This window comes from Pseudophryne corroboree, chromosome 11, assembly GCF_028390025.1.
Source record: "Pseudophryne corroboree isolate aPseCor3 chromosome 11, aPseCor3.hap2, whole genome shotgun sequence".
Classification (NCBI taxonomy): Eukaryota; Metazoa; Chordata; class Amphibia; order Anura; family Myobatrachidae; genus Pseudophryne; species Pseudophryne corroboree.
The window spans coordinates 8881278-8895985 of record NC_086454.1 but is presented as its reverse complement, the minus strand read 5'-3'; the positions used below and the strand labels follow the sequence as shown (position 1 = coordinate 8895985).

The 14708-nt window shown below is 46.9% G+C and overlaps 1 protein-coding gene across 1 annotated transcript in view; it reads right to left on the bottom strand.

Moving 5' to 3' along the window:
• The window catches only part of LRRC4C (leucine rich repeat containing 4C), a 1405504-nt gene that overhangs the window by 889986 nt on the left and 500810 nt on the right, over positions 1-14708 (bottom strand). Inside the window, exon 3 of the mRNA XM_063946277.1 lies at positions 3603-3696. The gene's annotated coding sequence lies outside the window, so the exon portion shown is untranslated. The remainder of the gene's footprint in view (positions 1-3602; positions 3697-14708) is intronic.

Here is a 14708-nt window from a genome sequence, read left to right as displayed (position 1 = left end):
GAAAATATATTTTTTAGCTTTGAATGGGAAAAAACACTAGAGAGTCCCACCTTTCAGGAGGTACTGGGGACACCTTTCAGGAGGTACTGGGGACTCCTTTCAGGAGGTACTGGGGACACCTTTCAGGAGGTACTGGGGACACCTTTCAGGAGGTACTGGGGACACCTTTCAGGAGGTACTGGGGACACCTTTCAGGAGGTTCTGGGGACACCTTTCAGGAGGTTCTGGGGACACCTGTCAGGAGGTACTGGGGATTTGGGGATCAGAGTTCAGGAGCTAGAGAAATTCACCAATGAAAATCTAAAACTGCCTACCAGGCGTGTGGAGCTGGAGCAGGGACTGGCTGCTGGAAGGCTGATATCTCTGGTTCTGGGCATAGTAGAGACAAGCTCCCAGTGTCCACCAAAAGGGGAGAGTCCCAGCTTTAGGAGTATACCCTCAGAAAACTCTAAGTCAGACAGAACCTGAGATATCTGGCTGGGAAGAGCAATTAACAGGCTTGGATGGGGACCACTGCTTTGAAGTCGGATATCTCCGGTTCCCCAAGTCCGATTTTCAAAAATCTGGTATCCCTGGAAAGAGCAGACCCTCTGCTATCAGCCTAGGGCCCTTATAATCCTGGGGCCCTTGGGAAAGAGCCCATTGAGCCCATACGAAAAGACAGCCCTGCTCGCAGGTTGGCCTTCCACATGAAAAGAGCTGTCATCAGGAACATGGCTGAGGTGACATCTCTTATCCACCGCATACTGTAATAAGTTGGAGGAGATTTGTGAAATCCATGCAGCGTGCCTCGCAGGGGAGTGATTTCCCGGTAAGTGTATGAGGAAGGTGCACTATCTAATTGGAATTACAGTCAGACATACTCTACCACTTTTGTAACTGGAAAGTGCAGCAAAACCAGAAAATAATGTAACCAGGCATTTTAAGATCATTTTATGTCAAACAGTTTTTCCCTCAGTGTTTGGTTATACTGTTTGCTGGAAATGCCGCTGATAAATGTTCTATTTGTGCTATTACAAGATTCACTGCAGAAGCCGACTTGTACCTCTTATCTAAACACCCTTATTAACCCTAATAACTTCATTTAAATATACAAATAAAGGCACAACGTGCCGGAAGTAATGACGCCCGAGGTCAGTGGCCGTTAGGGTTGCCGGCAGAACTCTGACATTTCTTTTAAAGGGGCAATCACTTACAAGGCATGTTTTTTCCTTGTAAGTGATTGCCCCTTTAAAATAAAGGACGGCCGCCGGCCTCGTGTGTCATGGCATCCGGCCAAACAACTGTATACATTGTTAATCATAGGCAAACGCAGGGGGGGGGGGGGGTTCTGGCTGCCCGGAAACCCCCCTTCTCTTGGCTCAAATTTTGACAATACCAACGGTATAGAATACGATTACTAGAGCTGCCGCCACATCATGCAAGTTAAGAGACAGGCAGAGCTGCTGCACATGCCCAGTGGTAGCAGCTTCTTCTATCAAAATTGCGGTGTGTGGATCTGAGCACTCAATCAGTGCACTGGACCAGAGAGCAGCTCCCAGGAAGAAGAGACAGGAGCCTTACCATGAGGTGGGAGAATGTGTGCTTAGAAAGTGTAGTACTGGTTCCATTGTGTTTGCGTATTTATTTATTATAGTATGTTTAACCTTTTTCATGACCACTTATCTTATTTAGATTATTTAAATGTTTGATACAGTCTATACCAGGCATGTCCAAACTGCGGCCCTCCAGCTGTTGTGAAACTACACATCCCAGCATGCCCTGACACAGCTTTAGCATTCTCTGACAGCAAAACTGTGTCAGGGCATGCTGGGATATGTAGTTTCACAACAGCTGGAGGGCCGCAGTTTGGACATGCCTTGTCAATACTATAGACCGTCTATAGTGTTACATATTAATTTAATACTGTATTCCATGTTCTGCAGAGTGGTAGACTGTGGATTACATTTGGAAATCCCCCTATAGAAATCCCGTGTTTGCCACTGTTAATATTGGTCATCAATTTATTAATAGCATTAAGAGACGAAAATGGTGGCAAAGCACAGGGGGGCAGGCGGATTGATATATAGTCATATCATTATATTTGAGGCTCTGCAACCGTAGCAGCCTACTATATAAAAAACAGTTTGTAATTATCCAACCTCATGCGTCATAATCAAGTTAAAGACTCTGCAAACACAGAAGCCTTAAAAAGTCAATAGGGGGTGTAATCTTCCAGCCGCAAGGTGCACAGCTAGAAGGCAACACCCCCTCCATATCCACGCCACTAGTGCGAGACCCATCTGGTGAGGTATAGTCACTGGCCCCCAGACTAGAGACTAGCAGCCGACACACCACTGGGACGGAGACATAGCCAGATTAAGGGGGGAGGGGGATGCAGGGCATACTGTACCCTGGGCCCTCCTCTGTCAGGGGGCCCCCCGGCCAGAGCACACTGAAATCACACTGACATCACTCACTCTTATGCAGCAGCAGAACCAGACAGCCGGAATGTGAGCAACAGCAATATCAGTTTTCATGAACTATCGACGAAGCGTCCCAACCAGAGGGGAGATAGGAGGGTGGAGATAGCTGCAAGTGACACAGGGTGTGATCACTGTGGTGTCTGACACACACACACACACACACACACACACACACACACACACACAGTCCTCCTGAGTCCTATCCCAGTGTGTAAATAGTACAGGCTGCTGCTATTTTTGCATGTGACAAGATAAATTATTGATTTTTTTTCTATGTGCATTTTAAGGTTGTTTTAGTTGTCTTTTGTTCCACTACAAGAACATTTTATAAAATAGTTGTCTTCCAATTAAGTGGTGCTATAAACAGTATCCAGTCATTATTAAACTATTAGTTTAAATCTAATATACACCATTGGGCTAAATTTAATATACGCAATCTATACCTCCCAACATGACCTATTCCAGTAGGGACAAAATGCTCTCTACCTGGACTTCCTTCTTAAGTTATGATGGAAAAATCACCTGTGTTGAAACATACTTATTATCAATGAAATAGTTCAATACAGGTGACTACAATCATATATTAAGAGAGAAGTCCTTGAAAGAGCATTTTGTCCCTCCTGGTATGGGTCACGTTGGGAGGTATGCACAATCTTACATACACCCCCCCCCCCCCCCCCACTTCCACTGGGGCCCCCCCTGTCTAAAGTGCCCCGGGCACCCCCGAGGCTTAATCCAGCCCTGGGAGGAGAGTGTACCTTCTGTGCACCATATATTATTTGATCTGCCAGACCCCTCTACCATGACCCTACAAAGAGATCCAGCGCATCAGACACATAAAGGCCCAGCTCCACCCACCACTAGCTCACCACAAGTCACCGTAGTCATCACAAGGAGTTGTGTTCCAACCTACAAGCCTCCACCCTCAGTGTTTAACCCTTGTCTAGTCTCATAGGTCTTTTCTCAGCCAGAACACCAGGCCCTGACATTATCCATCCATCCCAATCCTATAGTACTTGCTCAGAATCAGACGTTTGCCAAAACTTTGCAATTATCAGGCAATTTGTCAACTAAACTTTGCAAACAAAACTTTTCTGTCATTTTAGGCGGCTGATAAAACACTTGCGATGTACTCACCTGTTATGTCTGTCATATAAACGTACTCAAGACTCAGGACGCGCCCACTTGCCCCGCATCGCTCATCAGGGATGTTCCATCTTGGATTGCACCCCTGCGAAGGAAGACAAAACACACCCGTCAGGATTAGATTTCTTTCTTTTTCTTTGGTATTTTATATTACATAATATAAGTGATGCTGATATAGGATTAAACCCCTGCAGATATTTATCTGGGTGAAGATTGAGTTCAGATATTTTAAATTCAATATTAGGAAAGAAGTCTGAAGAGCACGGAGCAAATGCACTAAGCAGTTCTCTTATCAACAGCTCTGGACGAGAGATTGGAATGCATCAATGAAATGTAAAAGCAGTGAGTGATGATGGAGAACGCAAGTCGGCTTTGTCGTCATACAGTATGTTTTCACACTGCGGATGCTTCCAAGCGGAGCGCATGCAGGTATGAGCAATGCAGACATTTGCGCAACTCATTCGCCTCGCTACATGCGGCGGAAGGGATGTCACCGAGTGGCAATGGTGATTTCACATGTTGGCAAACCTCAGATAGGATGTGCTGACAGAATGGCAGGGTAAGGAGAACTGTCTGTCAGCCTAATTACACCTTATTTCAGAGGGATCTACCTGCACCTGGAATATATATGGTCCACATGCAAACTGATAATAGAGACAGACATGAAACCAAATGTATAGGGACAGGCCCTGCACATATATATATATATATATATATATATATATATATATATATATATATATAAGAGTCCAACAGTGTGGAGGTGCACTCGTCAAGTCAAGAGGTCTCCAGCAGCTTCAATTTTCACAATAACTTTATTTCAGACGATATCGGGCTTATTGTAGTCGACGTTTCGATCCTCAGTGTAGGATCTTTATCAAGACAAGCTTCCATATATAAAGAATAATAATTTGAAAGCATCACATATTGATTATCAAAAAATCAATGTTTCAACTCTAACCAACAAGTCCTCTACAGCCGCACCCAGTGTGGCTGTAGAGGACTTGTTGGTTAGAGTTGAATCCCAGAGTGATTACATCGGTTGTCTGATGTGCTCTATGATTGAGAGTTTGAGTAACTGCATTTATTCCCTACTTGGTGCTTGAATTTTAAGCCCTACAGCCAGTATACTGTTTAAATACGACACATTGATTTTTTGATAATCAATATGTGATGCTTTCAAATTATTATTCTTTATATATGGAAGCTTGTCTTGATAAAGATCCTACACTGAGGATCGAAACGTCGACTACAATAAGCCCGATATCGTCTGAAATAAAGTTATTGTGAAAATTGAAGCTGCTGGAGACCTCTAGACTTGACGAGTGCACCTCCACACTGTTGGACTCTTTCTAAATATTGTGGGTCTACCCGTTGAAGGTGATCCCCACTAGGTAGCACCGCACTGTTGCTAACATTATTGATGCGAGTGCAGGACTATTTGTGTTATATATATATATATATATATATATATATATATATATATAAAATTTACTGTAGTTTGGCACTTGCAACGTGCGTGCAATTAGAGCCCACCTGCCATCAATAGCCCCAATGCCCGGCCTGTAAACAAAAATGAATCTCTGCAAAATAAGTTTTACAACTCGCGCTTGCTGTGCTCCGCATCAGTTTCAGAACTGCCTCCGGAGGGTTAATGCTCGCTACAATAACATGGAGTCCAACTGGAACGCGCACAAGAGAATAGTAGATTGTGGTGCAGCGGGCTGAGAGCGTTCTGTTACAATCAAAGTACAAGGCTTTGTCTGTAATTTCCACAGGTATGGAACTTTCCATAGGATCGGACCCTGGGCCAGTGGTGCAGAAAGATGGGGAGGGGGGTACTATTTACCCAGGCCCAGGCTTTATGGAGGGGCCCAAGTTCCCCCCTATCCTCCTTACTTGGCAGGAGCAGCTGCAGCTCTCCTCCTCGGCCCAGCAGTGTGGCCAGGGAGGCACTTAAAGTACTATTTTTTCTGTATTTTTTTCTAAGTGTGCATGACCACGCCTCCCTTGATTAGGCCACACCCCAAAAAGAATCTGGGTCCGTCCAGGTTCTCTCCTGCATGCCCTGCCCCGGACCTGCTCAGCTGGTAACCATGGAAATGTATAAAACAGTAGTCAGCTGTATGAGCTTCATGTTGAGGTGCGGCAGTATCATGCAGGACAGGAGGCTGACGTTACAGCTCGGTGCGGTTCCTTACACTTACACATGTTACATGTTATACAAGCCCTTCACACGTATGTTAGATTACATGTGGAAAATCAGTAAGTGCTGACGTAATACGATCACAGAGATCCTGCTTCTATTGCACTCAGAGGTAAATCAGCTTGGCCAGTAGGACTCAGAGTGACCCCCAACAGGTCAACACTGGCTCCCAAGGCTCCATACAATATCAACGTGTGACTGTTACTACTGTACAATAAGTGCACACACGAAGACCACTGGTGTACAGCCCCCCACCCACCCTTCCCAAATCAATAATACACTTATCCTGGGATAGATTCTCCACTGCTCTGTTTCTAATACCCCAAGTGCTCACCGGATGTTCACAATTAATGTCCTGTAGGACTGTGTGTAACCAGCTGTAGAGAGCGAGTACCCTAGGTGATGTGACCCTGGCAAATACACCGAAAAATGCATGTATTATTGATCGATGTCTGTGATCCTAGCACCACATTGGAAAGCCCACCACCAGAGGCAGAATCAGAGGCTTTAAGTGCAGTCTCCAAGGTCCTGCTGGTCTGAGCAACACGAGAACGTTACTGACCCGGCTCTGCAAGCACAAGTGTGACTCATAATAAAGGGGGTAATTCAGACCTGATCGCTAGGCTGCGTTTTCACACAGCGGGTGATCAGACACAAACTGCGCATGCGTATGCACCGCAATGCACAGGCGCGTGGCATGGGTACAAAGCGGACCGCCACTCAGCTATGGATTTGTGCTATGGATCCGTTTATACCGGCGATCGCAGGGAGATTGACAGGAAGAGGGCGTTTGTGGGTGGCAACTGACCGTTTTCTGGGAGTGTTTGGAAAAACGCAGGCGTGTCCAAGTGTCTGCAGGGAGAGATCCTGACATAATTTCCGGTGCCGGACAGGCTGAAGTGATCGCAGCAGCTGAGTAAGTCCTGGGCTGCGCAGAGACTGCACAAGATCTGTTTGTACAGCTCTGCTACACATGCGATCGCACACTTGCACAGCAAAAATACACTCCTCTATGGGCAGCGACTATTTGATTCAGTGGTGTAACTAGAAATTTTTCTCCCCCAAGCCAAAAAATCCTTCGGCGCCCCCCCCATACTCCCCATAATTGGCACTAGTAAAGGGACAAATATGCGCGCGCCGCCAAAAAGGGGGTGTAGCTTTGTTGAAATGGGCGTGGCTTCGCGCAAAGGGGCGTGGCATTGCAGGAAAAGACTACCTTATACCCCAGTTTTGCAACCTGCACGCCCAGACGTTAGCCACCACAGGAAAGAAAAATAATCCTGATTCATGCCCCTTACATTATTTGTCATTTTTCCTCCTTATAGTAATGCCCAGTATACATTATGCCACATACTGCAATGGCCTTAGCCATTATGCCACACACAATAATGCACATGACACAATATGCACACACCGTAATGCCTGTGACACATTATGCCACACACCGTAATGCCTGTGACACATTATGACAGGAATCGCAATGCCCATTATACATTATGCTACACACTGCAATGCCCCTGATACATTATAGCACATACAATGTCTGTGACACAGTATGACACACACCACAATGATCCTGAGACATTATACCACATACCACAATGCCCGTGATATAGTATACAGCACACCGTAATGCCTGACACATTCTGACACACACCGCAATGTCCGTGATACATTATGCCACACACCGTAATGCCCATTACACATTAAGTTCTACAGTAAGGCTTCTAATTACTTTTAAATTACCTGCTCGTTGCCAGGGGTTTCATGCTCTTGGTTCCATGCACGGTGCCAGGGGTTTTCATGCTCAGGGTGTCATGCTCGTTGCCAGAGGTTTCATGCACTGGGTGTCATGCTCGTTGCCAGGGGTTTCATGCACTGGGTGTCATGCTCGTTGCTAGGGGGTAGTGCTTGTTGCTAGGGCCATGCTCCCAGTGCCACATATGCCCCCAGTGCCAGATATTCCCCCACAGTGCCAGGTATATGCCCCCAGTGCCAGGTATATGCCCCCAGTGCCAGGTATATGCCCCCAGTGCCAGATCTTCCCCCACAGTGCCAGGTATATGCCCCCAGTGCCAGATCTTCCCCCACAGTTCCTGCTTCCCCCCCCCCCCCGCTCATTTGTGTTGGAGGGACACGGAGCGCACATCGCGCGCCTCTCCTGTGTCCCTCCTGGCTCTCCTGCCGGTCTAATAAAGGAAGTGCCGGTTCGTGAGCCAATCAGAGCTCACGAACGGCACTTCCTTTATTAGACAGGCCGGGGGAGAGCCAGGGAGGGACACAGGAGAGGCGCGCGATGTGCGCTCCATGTCCCTCCTTACAGCAGCGGAGGGAAGGAGACCGCAGATTGACATGTGGACGCTCGTCCGCATGTCAATCTGTGCAAAGTCAGTGGCGCCCCCAAGCCACCGCGAGGACTGCGGGGGCAGTAGTTACACCACTGATTTGATTGCAGCAGTACAAAAATCACCTGTTAGCGATCAGGTCTGAATTACTCCCAAAGACACAAGTTCTGCACATTTGCAGTGCAACAAATGTTCTGCACGTTCTGCACTATAACAAATGTTTCGCAGGTTCTGCATATGCGCAGTGCGACAAATGTTTTGCAAGTTGCATTTTTATGTAGCGCAAATAATCATGTGTCCATCTCTGAACGGACCACCCATGTTTGCATGCTCTAGCCCAGTGTTTCCCAAACTCTGTCCGTAAGGACCACCAGCAGTTCATGTTTTCCAGGTCACCCGTGGATTTTTAAAATATAACAGTTGGTAACACACAGTGCTCCTGCCGGGTGACCTGGGAACTGTCAGAGCTCCTACTAGTGGATCCTACCACATGAAAAAACAAGATATCAGTATCTACCTGTTCAAGACCTGTTACAAGTGTCTTGTTGTGTATCATTATTGGGGTTCTAATAAACACAAGAAATTATGTCTGCAATATTGCGTTTAGTACCATATATTGGAACAATATGACCTCCCCATGACTCTAGAGCCAATCCTGATTTTACAGAACTGGCCTGCCTGGGAAAAAGAAAAGAAAAATTTGAAGCCATCTTAATATCAGACACTCTGGTCTTTCCACAGTAACAGCTGGGCTATAAGGTCCCACTACCTTGAAGAACAGCCCCCCTTCCTCACCAGAAACTAAAAGCTCCTCGCTGAAAAGGTTCTTTCTGAACAACCCTGGGAAGTGGGAGCCAATGTAATGAAGAGGGGCGCCGATGATTCTGTGACAGAACACAGGTTCCCCAATCGATGCCCTATTAAATACCAGTTCAGTTTCACAGGCTTAGAAGTTCCCACAGGTATTTTTATGTCTCATAATGCAGAGCCGTGTAACCAAGCTTGGCTAATATCTTCCCTTTACCCCAATGACCTGTAGTTAGAGGTACAGTAATTACAGACACTAATCCTCTTTTGTGATTACTCGCTGTTTTATAATGTCAAGTGCAAATTATAAAAATCACTTTTCCACCTGAACGGGTCTATGGGTTCCCTTATCCATCATGGCAGAGGGGGGGGGGGGGGGGGGGGGAGGAGAGCATTTTGGCCGTGCAGCTTTTAGGAAAGACGCTGGCTTTCAGCATCAGACCGGTGTTACCGCAGGCTACCTTAACCAGGAGGTGTAAAGTATTTGCAGATATATAATCTATCACACTGTAATTGTGAACAGGGAGAATAATAATAATTACTGTTCTCTCTGGTGGATCTCCGAGAACCTGCTGCTTCTTTCTTGTATATTTTTGTTGTTGTGACTGGCAGAATACTTCAGTGACGTCTAATCCCTTCTCTGCTATTGAGGGAATCAGCTCTCAAGGTCATTTGGTAATGAATAAAAGGCGAATCTACCGGCAGCCCGGCTTTTCTGCGCTTCAGCTGGGACTTCACATTTGTAAAATAAAAGAGAGGATTATACTGAAGGAAACAAATAAAACCCATACAGAAAAATTCTCTGTCTCTGAATCAACCAAGGGCGGAACAGCGACTCACCGGCCTCAGCGCAATATCCGGGTAATGGCCTGGCGACAACACTGAGCGAAGGCGGTACACTGGGGGAGCAGGGGAATCGGGGAAGTGGAGAGGGGTTTGTTGGTGACATTGGTTTGCTGAGCCCTACTTACCTCTGCTACTCCTACTTACCATACTTGCCTACCCTCCCGGAATGGCCGGGAGGCTCCCGAAAATCGGGTGGCCCTCCCGGCCCCCCGGAAAGGTGGGCAAGCCTCCCGCTTACCCTGCAGCCCCTCTACGACCCTCCTCAGTTGCCCACAGCAGAGAACAAGTGGGTGGTCCGAGGGGGTCCGATGACGTGGTTCGCACTGAATCACGTCATCGTAGCTCCGCCCCTGCTATACAGCGCCTCTTTTCTTGGCACTACACAGAGGGGTGCGGAGCCACAATGATGTGGTCCACGCCCCCGGACCGCCCATCCTGCTGCCGGCCACGACCCCATGCACCTACATCGCTGCCTCCTCCCGGAGGAGGGGGCAGCAAAGTAGGTAAGTATGCTACTTACCTCCGCTACCTGCTGATACGCAGGGAAGGCTTGTTTTAAGAAGTCCTCTCAGCACATCAGCCCACTGTTGTTTCAGAGCCTGGTGCAGCTCTCCTGGTATTGGCGGCAGGAGCCAGGGGTGGGCCCCCTCTTTGTAAGGGCCCGGGACACCAGTCCCCACAGTCCCCCCCTGGTGGCTGCCCTGTGTTACGGTGACCTGTGCATGCCCTCATGCAATGTGTGCTGAATAGGCCGCGGACGGCATAGCGAAGCCGTGTCATATATAAAAGGGCAGCAAGGCCGTATCAATTTACTGATGTCAGAAAACCGTGGCAGAAAGGCACAAAAAAGAGCTAAAAATAAAAGAAAACTCTGTGCTCTCCGGGGCTAATGCAGAGACGCGCGCAAGTCCTCTTTGAGGATGGATTGTGCGATTCTCACCACTGCGCATGCCCTGTAGCTAAGCAGACGCAAGTACAAGCCTATAATCTACACATTTATAATGTTTAAATATAATTTCCTACTCTCCTGGAATATCTGAGGATTCCCAAATCTTGGGTAGGTTTCCCGGATGCCCGTAAAAGTAGGCAAGTCTCCAGACCGCCACCTGCCGCCATATGGTCTCAGAAAGCTTGACGATGAGAGCCTTGCTAAATTGCACTATCATATCACCCCCTCCTCTTCACAGTGCCTGGAACCATGCGATTACAGTGATGTCATTTTCATTATCGTAAATGCACTGATGCACGGGCACTAATACCACAAGTACTGTATTTTACCTTTACAGTGCCAGGACATATACTATACACTGTATGCATGCCCGCTGCCTGCATTCCTTACTGTATTCTGTCCAGCTTTACATATTGTGGGCAAACATAAGCAGGCAGGGCGGCATTTCCACACTCCTGTGACTGCAGATTGTGCTATCATAGAACGGATTATGCCCACTTCAGCTACTGTAAAATCTCTCTACTTCCAGAGCCGCCAGTTCTCCCTGCAAGAATTTATTTTCCCCGTCTGCAGAAATGTTATGTCAGAGTATCTCCTACAGTACGCAGATTGAACCGGGCCAAGACCACACGTGGGTGGCATATGAGCCAGAGCTAATAATATACACTGCAGCATATGGCACATAAACAGATCCAATAAGCAGGACTGAGAACGCCATAACAAAGTGCGTTCCGGCTTCCTATACCTGATGAGACAACGCAGAACACAGCGCAGATCTGGGCGTTGCTGGGGAGCTCCTGTTCCATGAGCAGAGGTCTCAGTACTTCAATGAACATAGCAGGAACCCCTGCCCCCCTTCTCCCAAACACCTAGGTCCAGTCACGGGACATCATGTGCTGAAACCAACGGATCTCAGTCAATGTAGACAACCTCACAAATCCCAAAGATGAAAGGGTTAAATTCACTAAGCTGCAGTTTTTTTGGTGTGGTTTGTAAATCATTACATAGCATGCAATATCCAGGTCCAAAACGCAGGATTTACCATGCTGCAGCCTGGGTTGTGGAATCCACATCTGAGGTGTGGCGGTTTTGGCCAAACCGGTCCTCGCTCACCGTCGCGTTGGTCCTCTTGTAGAATAAGCGTCCACTCAGCTAATCACAGATATGATGCTTCTGATTGGCTGCAGGCTATTAATTACGCTAGGGCCTGGGAGATTTACTAATGTCACGTCTGGGGCTCCTCAGGAGCGATCCATTCTGTGCAAGTGGTTCTGTTTTTGTTAATTACTAACAAAAACAGGGGGGTGCCAATGGCGTTAGAACGCTGTTGGGGGGCGCTGTCCAGACAACACAGGCATATCCGGACCGTTGCTAGGGCAGGCTGCGGTGGCTGCGTGATGTCGCACACAGCCGCTGTGACCCGGAACATGACGTGTAAGCCGCCTGCAAGCGCAGCTAGGCTGTGCAGACAGGGAGCTACTTGGCGGGTGCGAAAGCATCTCCGCTGTGCCCTGACATGCGGGGACGGACAAGCCTTGTACTGGGCATTCCCCCGCATGTCAGAGAATCTGATCGCAGATGTGCTAAATTTAGTTTAGCTCATTTTACTGCCCGTTTTCTGAGAGTGAATGAAATTTTTTAGAGTGTGAGTGAATTTTTTTGCATTTTTTTCTCTGGTTATTCAATTAGCCCCATGATAAGTTCACGGGCCTATGTGTTTCACTGCTGGTTCATGAAAACGGGCTTTTCGTCAGGAATTTTCTTTTTCGGCGGTTGCTGAGGGCTCCCCAAAAAAAGCAATAAAAGCTGCCAGTGGCTGCACTTTGGGGCTAATTGTATAGTCCTGGGGGGGGGGGGGGGGTGTCAACTAACCAGCGGTAAATTAATGCGGCTACTCTAATTGCCACCTAGGCATTTTATCCATATTATGAGCAGTCATATTTAATAGAATTAACAGTGAGGGGTACAAGTACATAAATATCCTGGCATCCACCATGCAGGATTACCAAGACAGGCCCATTGCTAATCAGGACTCTCAATTAGTAAACTGAAGGAAGGATCTTCACTTTCAGGAATTTATTTAAAATATGTGGCACTTACTTCAACAGAATAGCCGGTCAATCTGACTCTCAGGTGTTTGTAGAAATTGCCCATAGGCTGAGATGTGCTTCCACTTCCCAGCATTGTTTGAGTGTGTCTGCACATATTGCCTGTCTGTGAGCAGAGCGCCACCACTTAGCACTTATAATTGGACCTCACATAGCATTCAGTGCTAGGTGATTGTTCTGTGAACCTGCACTTGTGCACTCCCCCCCCCACCCCACACACACACACACACACACACACACACACACACACACACACACACACACACACACACACACACACTTTGAATGAGACACCTGCTTCTGACTTTTTGCATGCTTCTTGGCTACTATCCTGTCACTTCCATTACTGCATACTGATCTGGCTTTATACCTGACCACACTTTCTTATGCCCGTTTGCTGTAACCACAGCTGCCTACCGATCACTGGGCTTGATTCTTGATTACATTTATGCCTAATCCTTACCTACTACTATCGTCTACCCATATAGAAGAGCATTCAGTCTGTCAATGGCATTGCTTTTCATAATTGTTGATCCTGGACCTTTTGCATACACATTTCCTGAGGCCTGATGCTGTACACCAAGACACGTGAGCAACACTTTAACGCAGTATACCTGTATCAATGTGGTTGCTCACTTTATATTGCCATATCTATGAGTGTGTTGCCACTGGGATCCAGCAGGAGAAATAGGGTAATGATACATAGTTACCAGTGACAGGCAGTGTTCTATAACTTTATGTACTATATTTCATGTACTATATTACTATTTTTCCCCATTGTGGCAGGAGGGATATCTCCATGTGATGTTCCTATCATACAATATTGTGTGCAGTATAGAGATGAGCGGGTTCGGTTCCTCGGAATCCGAACCCGCCCGAACTTCAGCTTTTTTTACACGGATCCGAGCGACTCGGATCTTCCCGCCTTGCTCGGTTAACCCGAGCGCGCCCCGAACGTCATCATGACGCTGTCGGATTCTCGCGAGGCTCGGATTCTATCGCGAGACTCGGATTCTATATAAGGAGCCGCGCGTCGCCGCCATTTTACACGTGCATTGAGATTGATAGTGAGAGGACGTGGCTGGCGTCCTCTCCGTTTAGAGAAGAAATAGATAGGAGAGTGAGAGTGAGACAGTGACACTTCATTTACTGGAGCTTAGGAGGAGTACTCAGACAGAGAGTGCAGAATTTTGCTGATAGTATTAGTTAGTTATACTAGTGACAGAGTGAGACAGTGACACTTTATTTACTGGAGCTTAGGAGGAGTACTCAGACAGAGAGTGCAGAATTTTGCTGATAGTATTAGTTAGTTATACTAGTGACTGACCAGTGACCACCAGTGCAGTTTTATATTATTTAATATAATCCGTTCTCTGCCTGAAAAAACGATACACAGTGACTCAGTCACATACCATATCTGTGCTCAGCCCAGTGTGCTGCTGCATCATCTATGTATAATATCTGACTGTGCTCACACAGCTTAATTGTGGGGGAGACTGGGGAGCAGTTAGGTTATAGCAGGAGCCAGGAGTACATATTAAAATTAAACAGTGCACACTTTTTTTCTGCAGGAGTGCCACTGCCAGTGTGACTGACCAGTGACCTGACCACCAGTATATAGTATACTGTATTGTATTGTGAATGTCTGCCTGTAAAAGTTAAACACACGTCGTGTGACTTGTGTGGTGTTTTTTTATTCTATAAAATAAAAAACTCATTCTGCTGACAGACAGTGTCCAGCAGGTCCGTCATTATATAATATATACCTGTCCGGCTGCAGTAGTGATATATATATATTTTTTATATCATTATTTATCATCCAGTCGCAGCAGACAC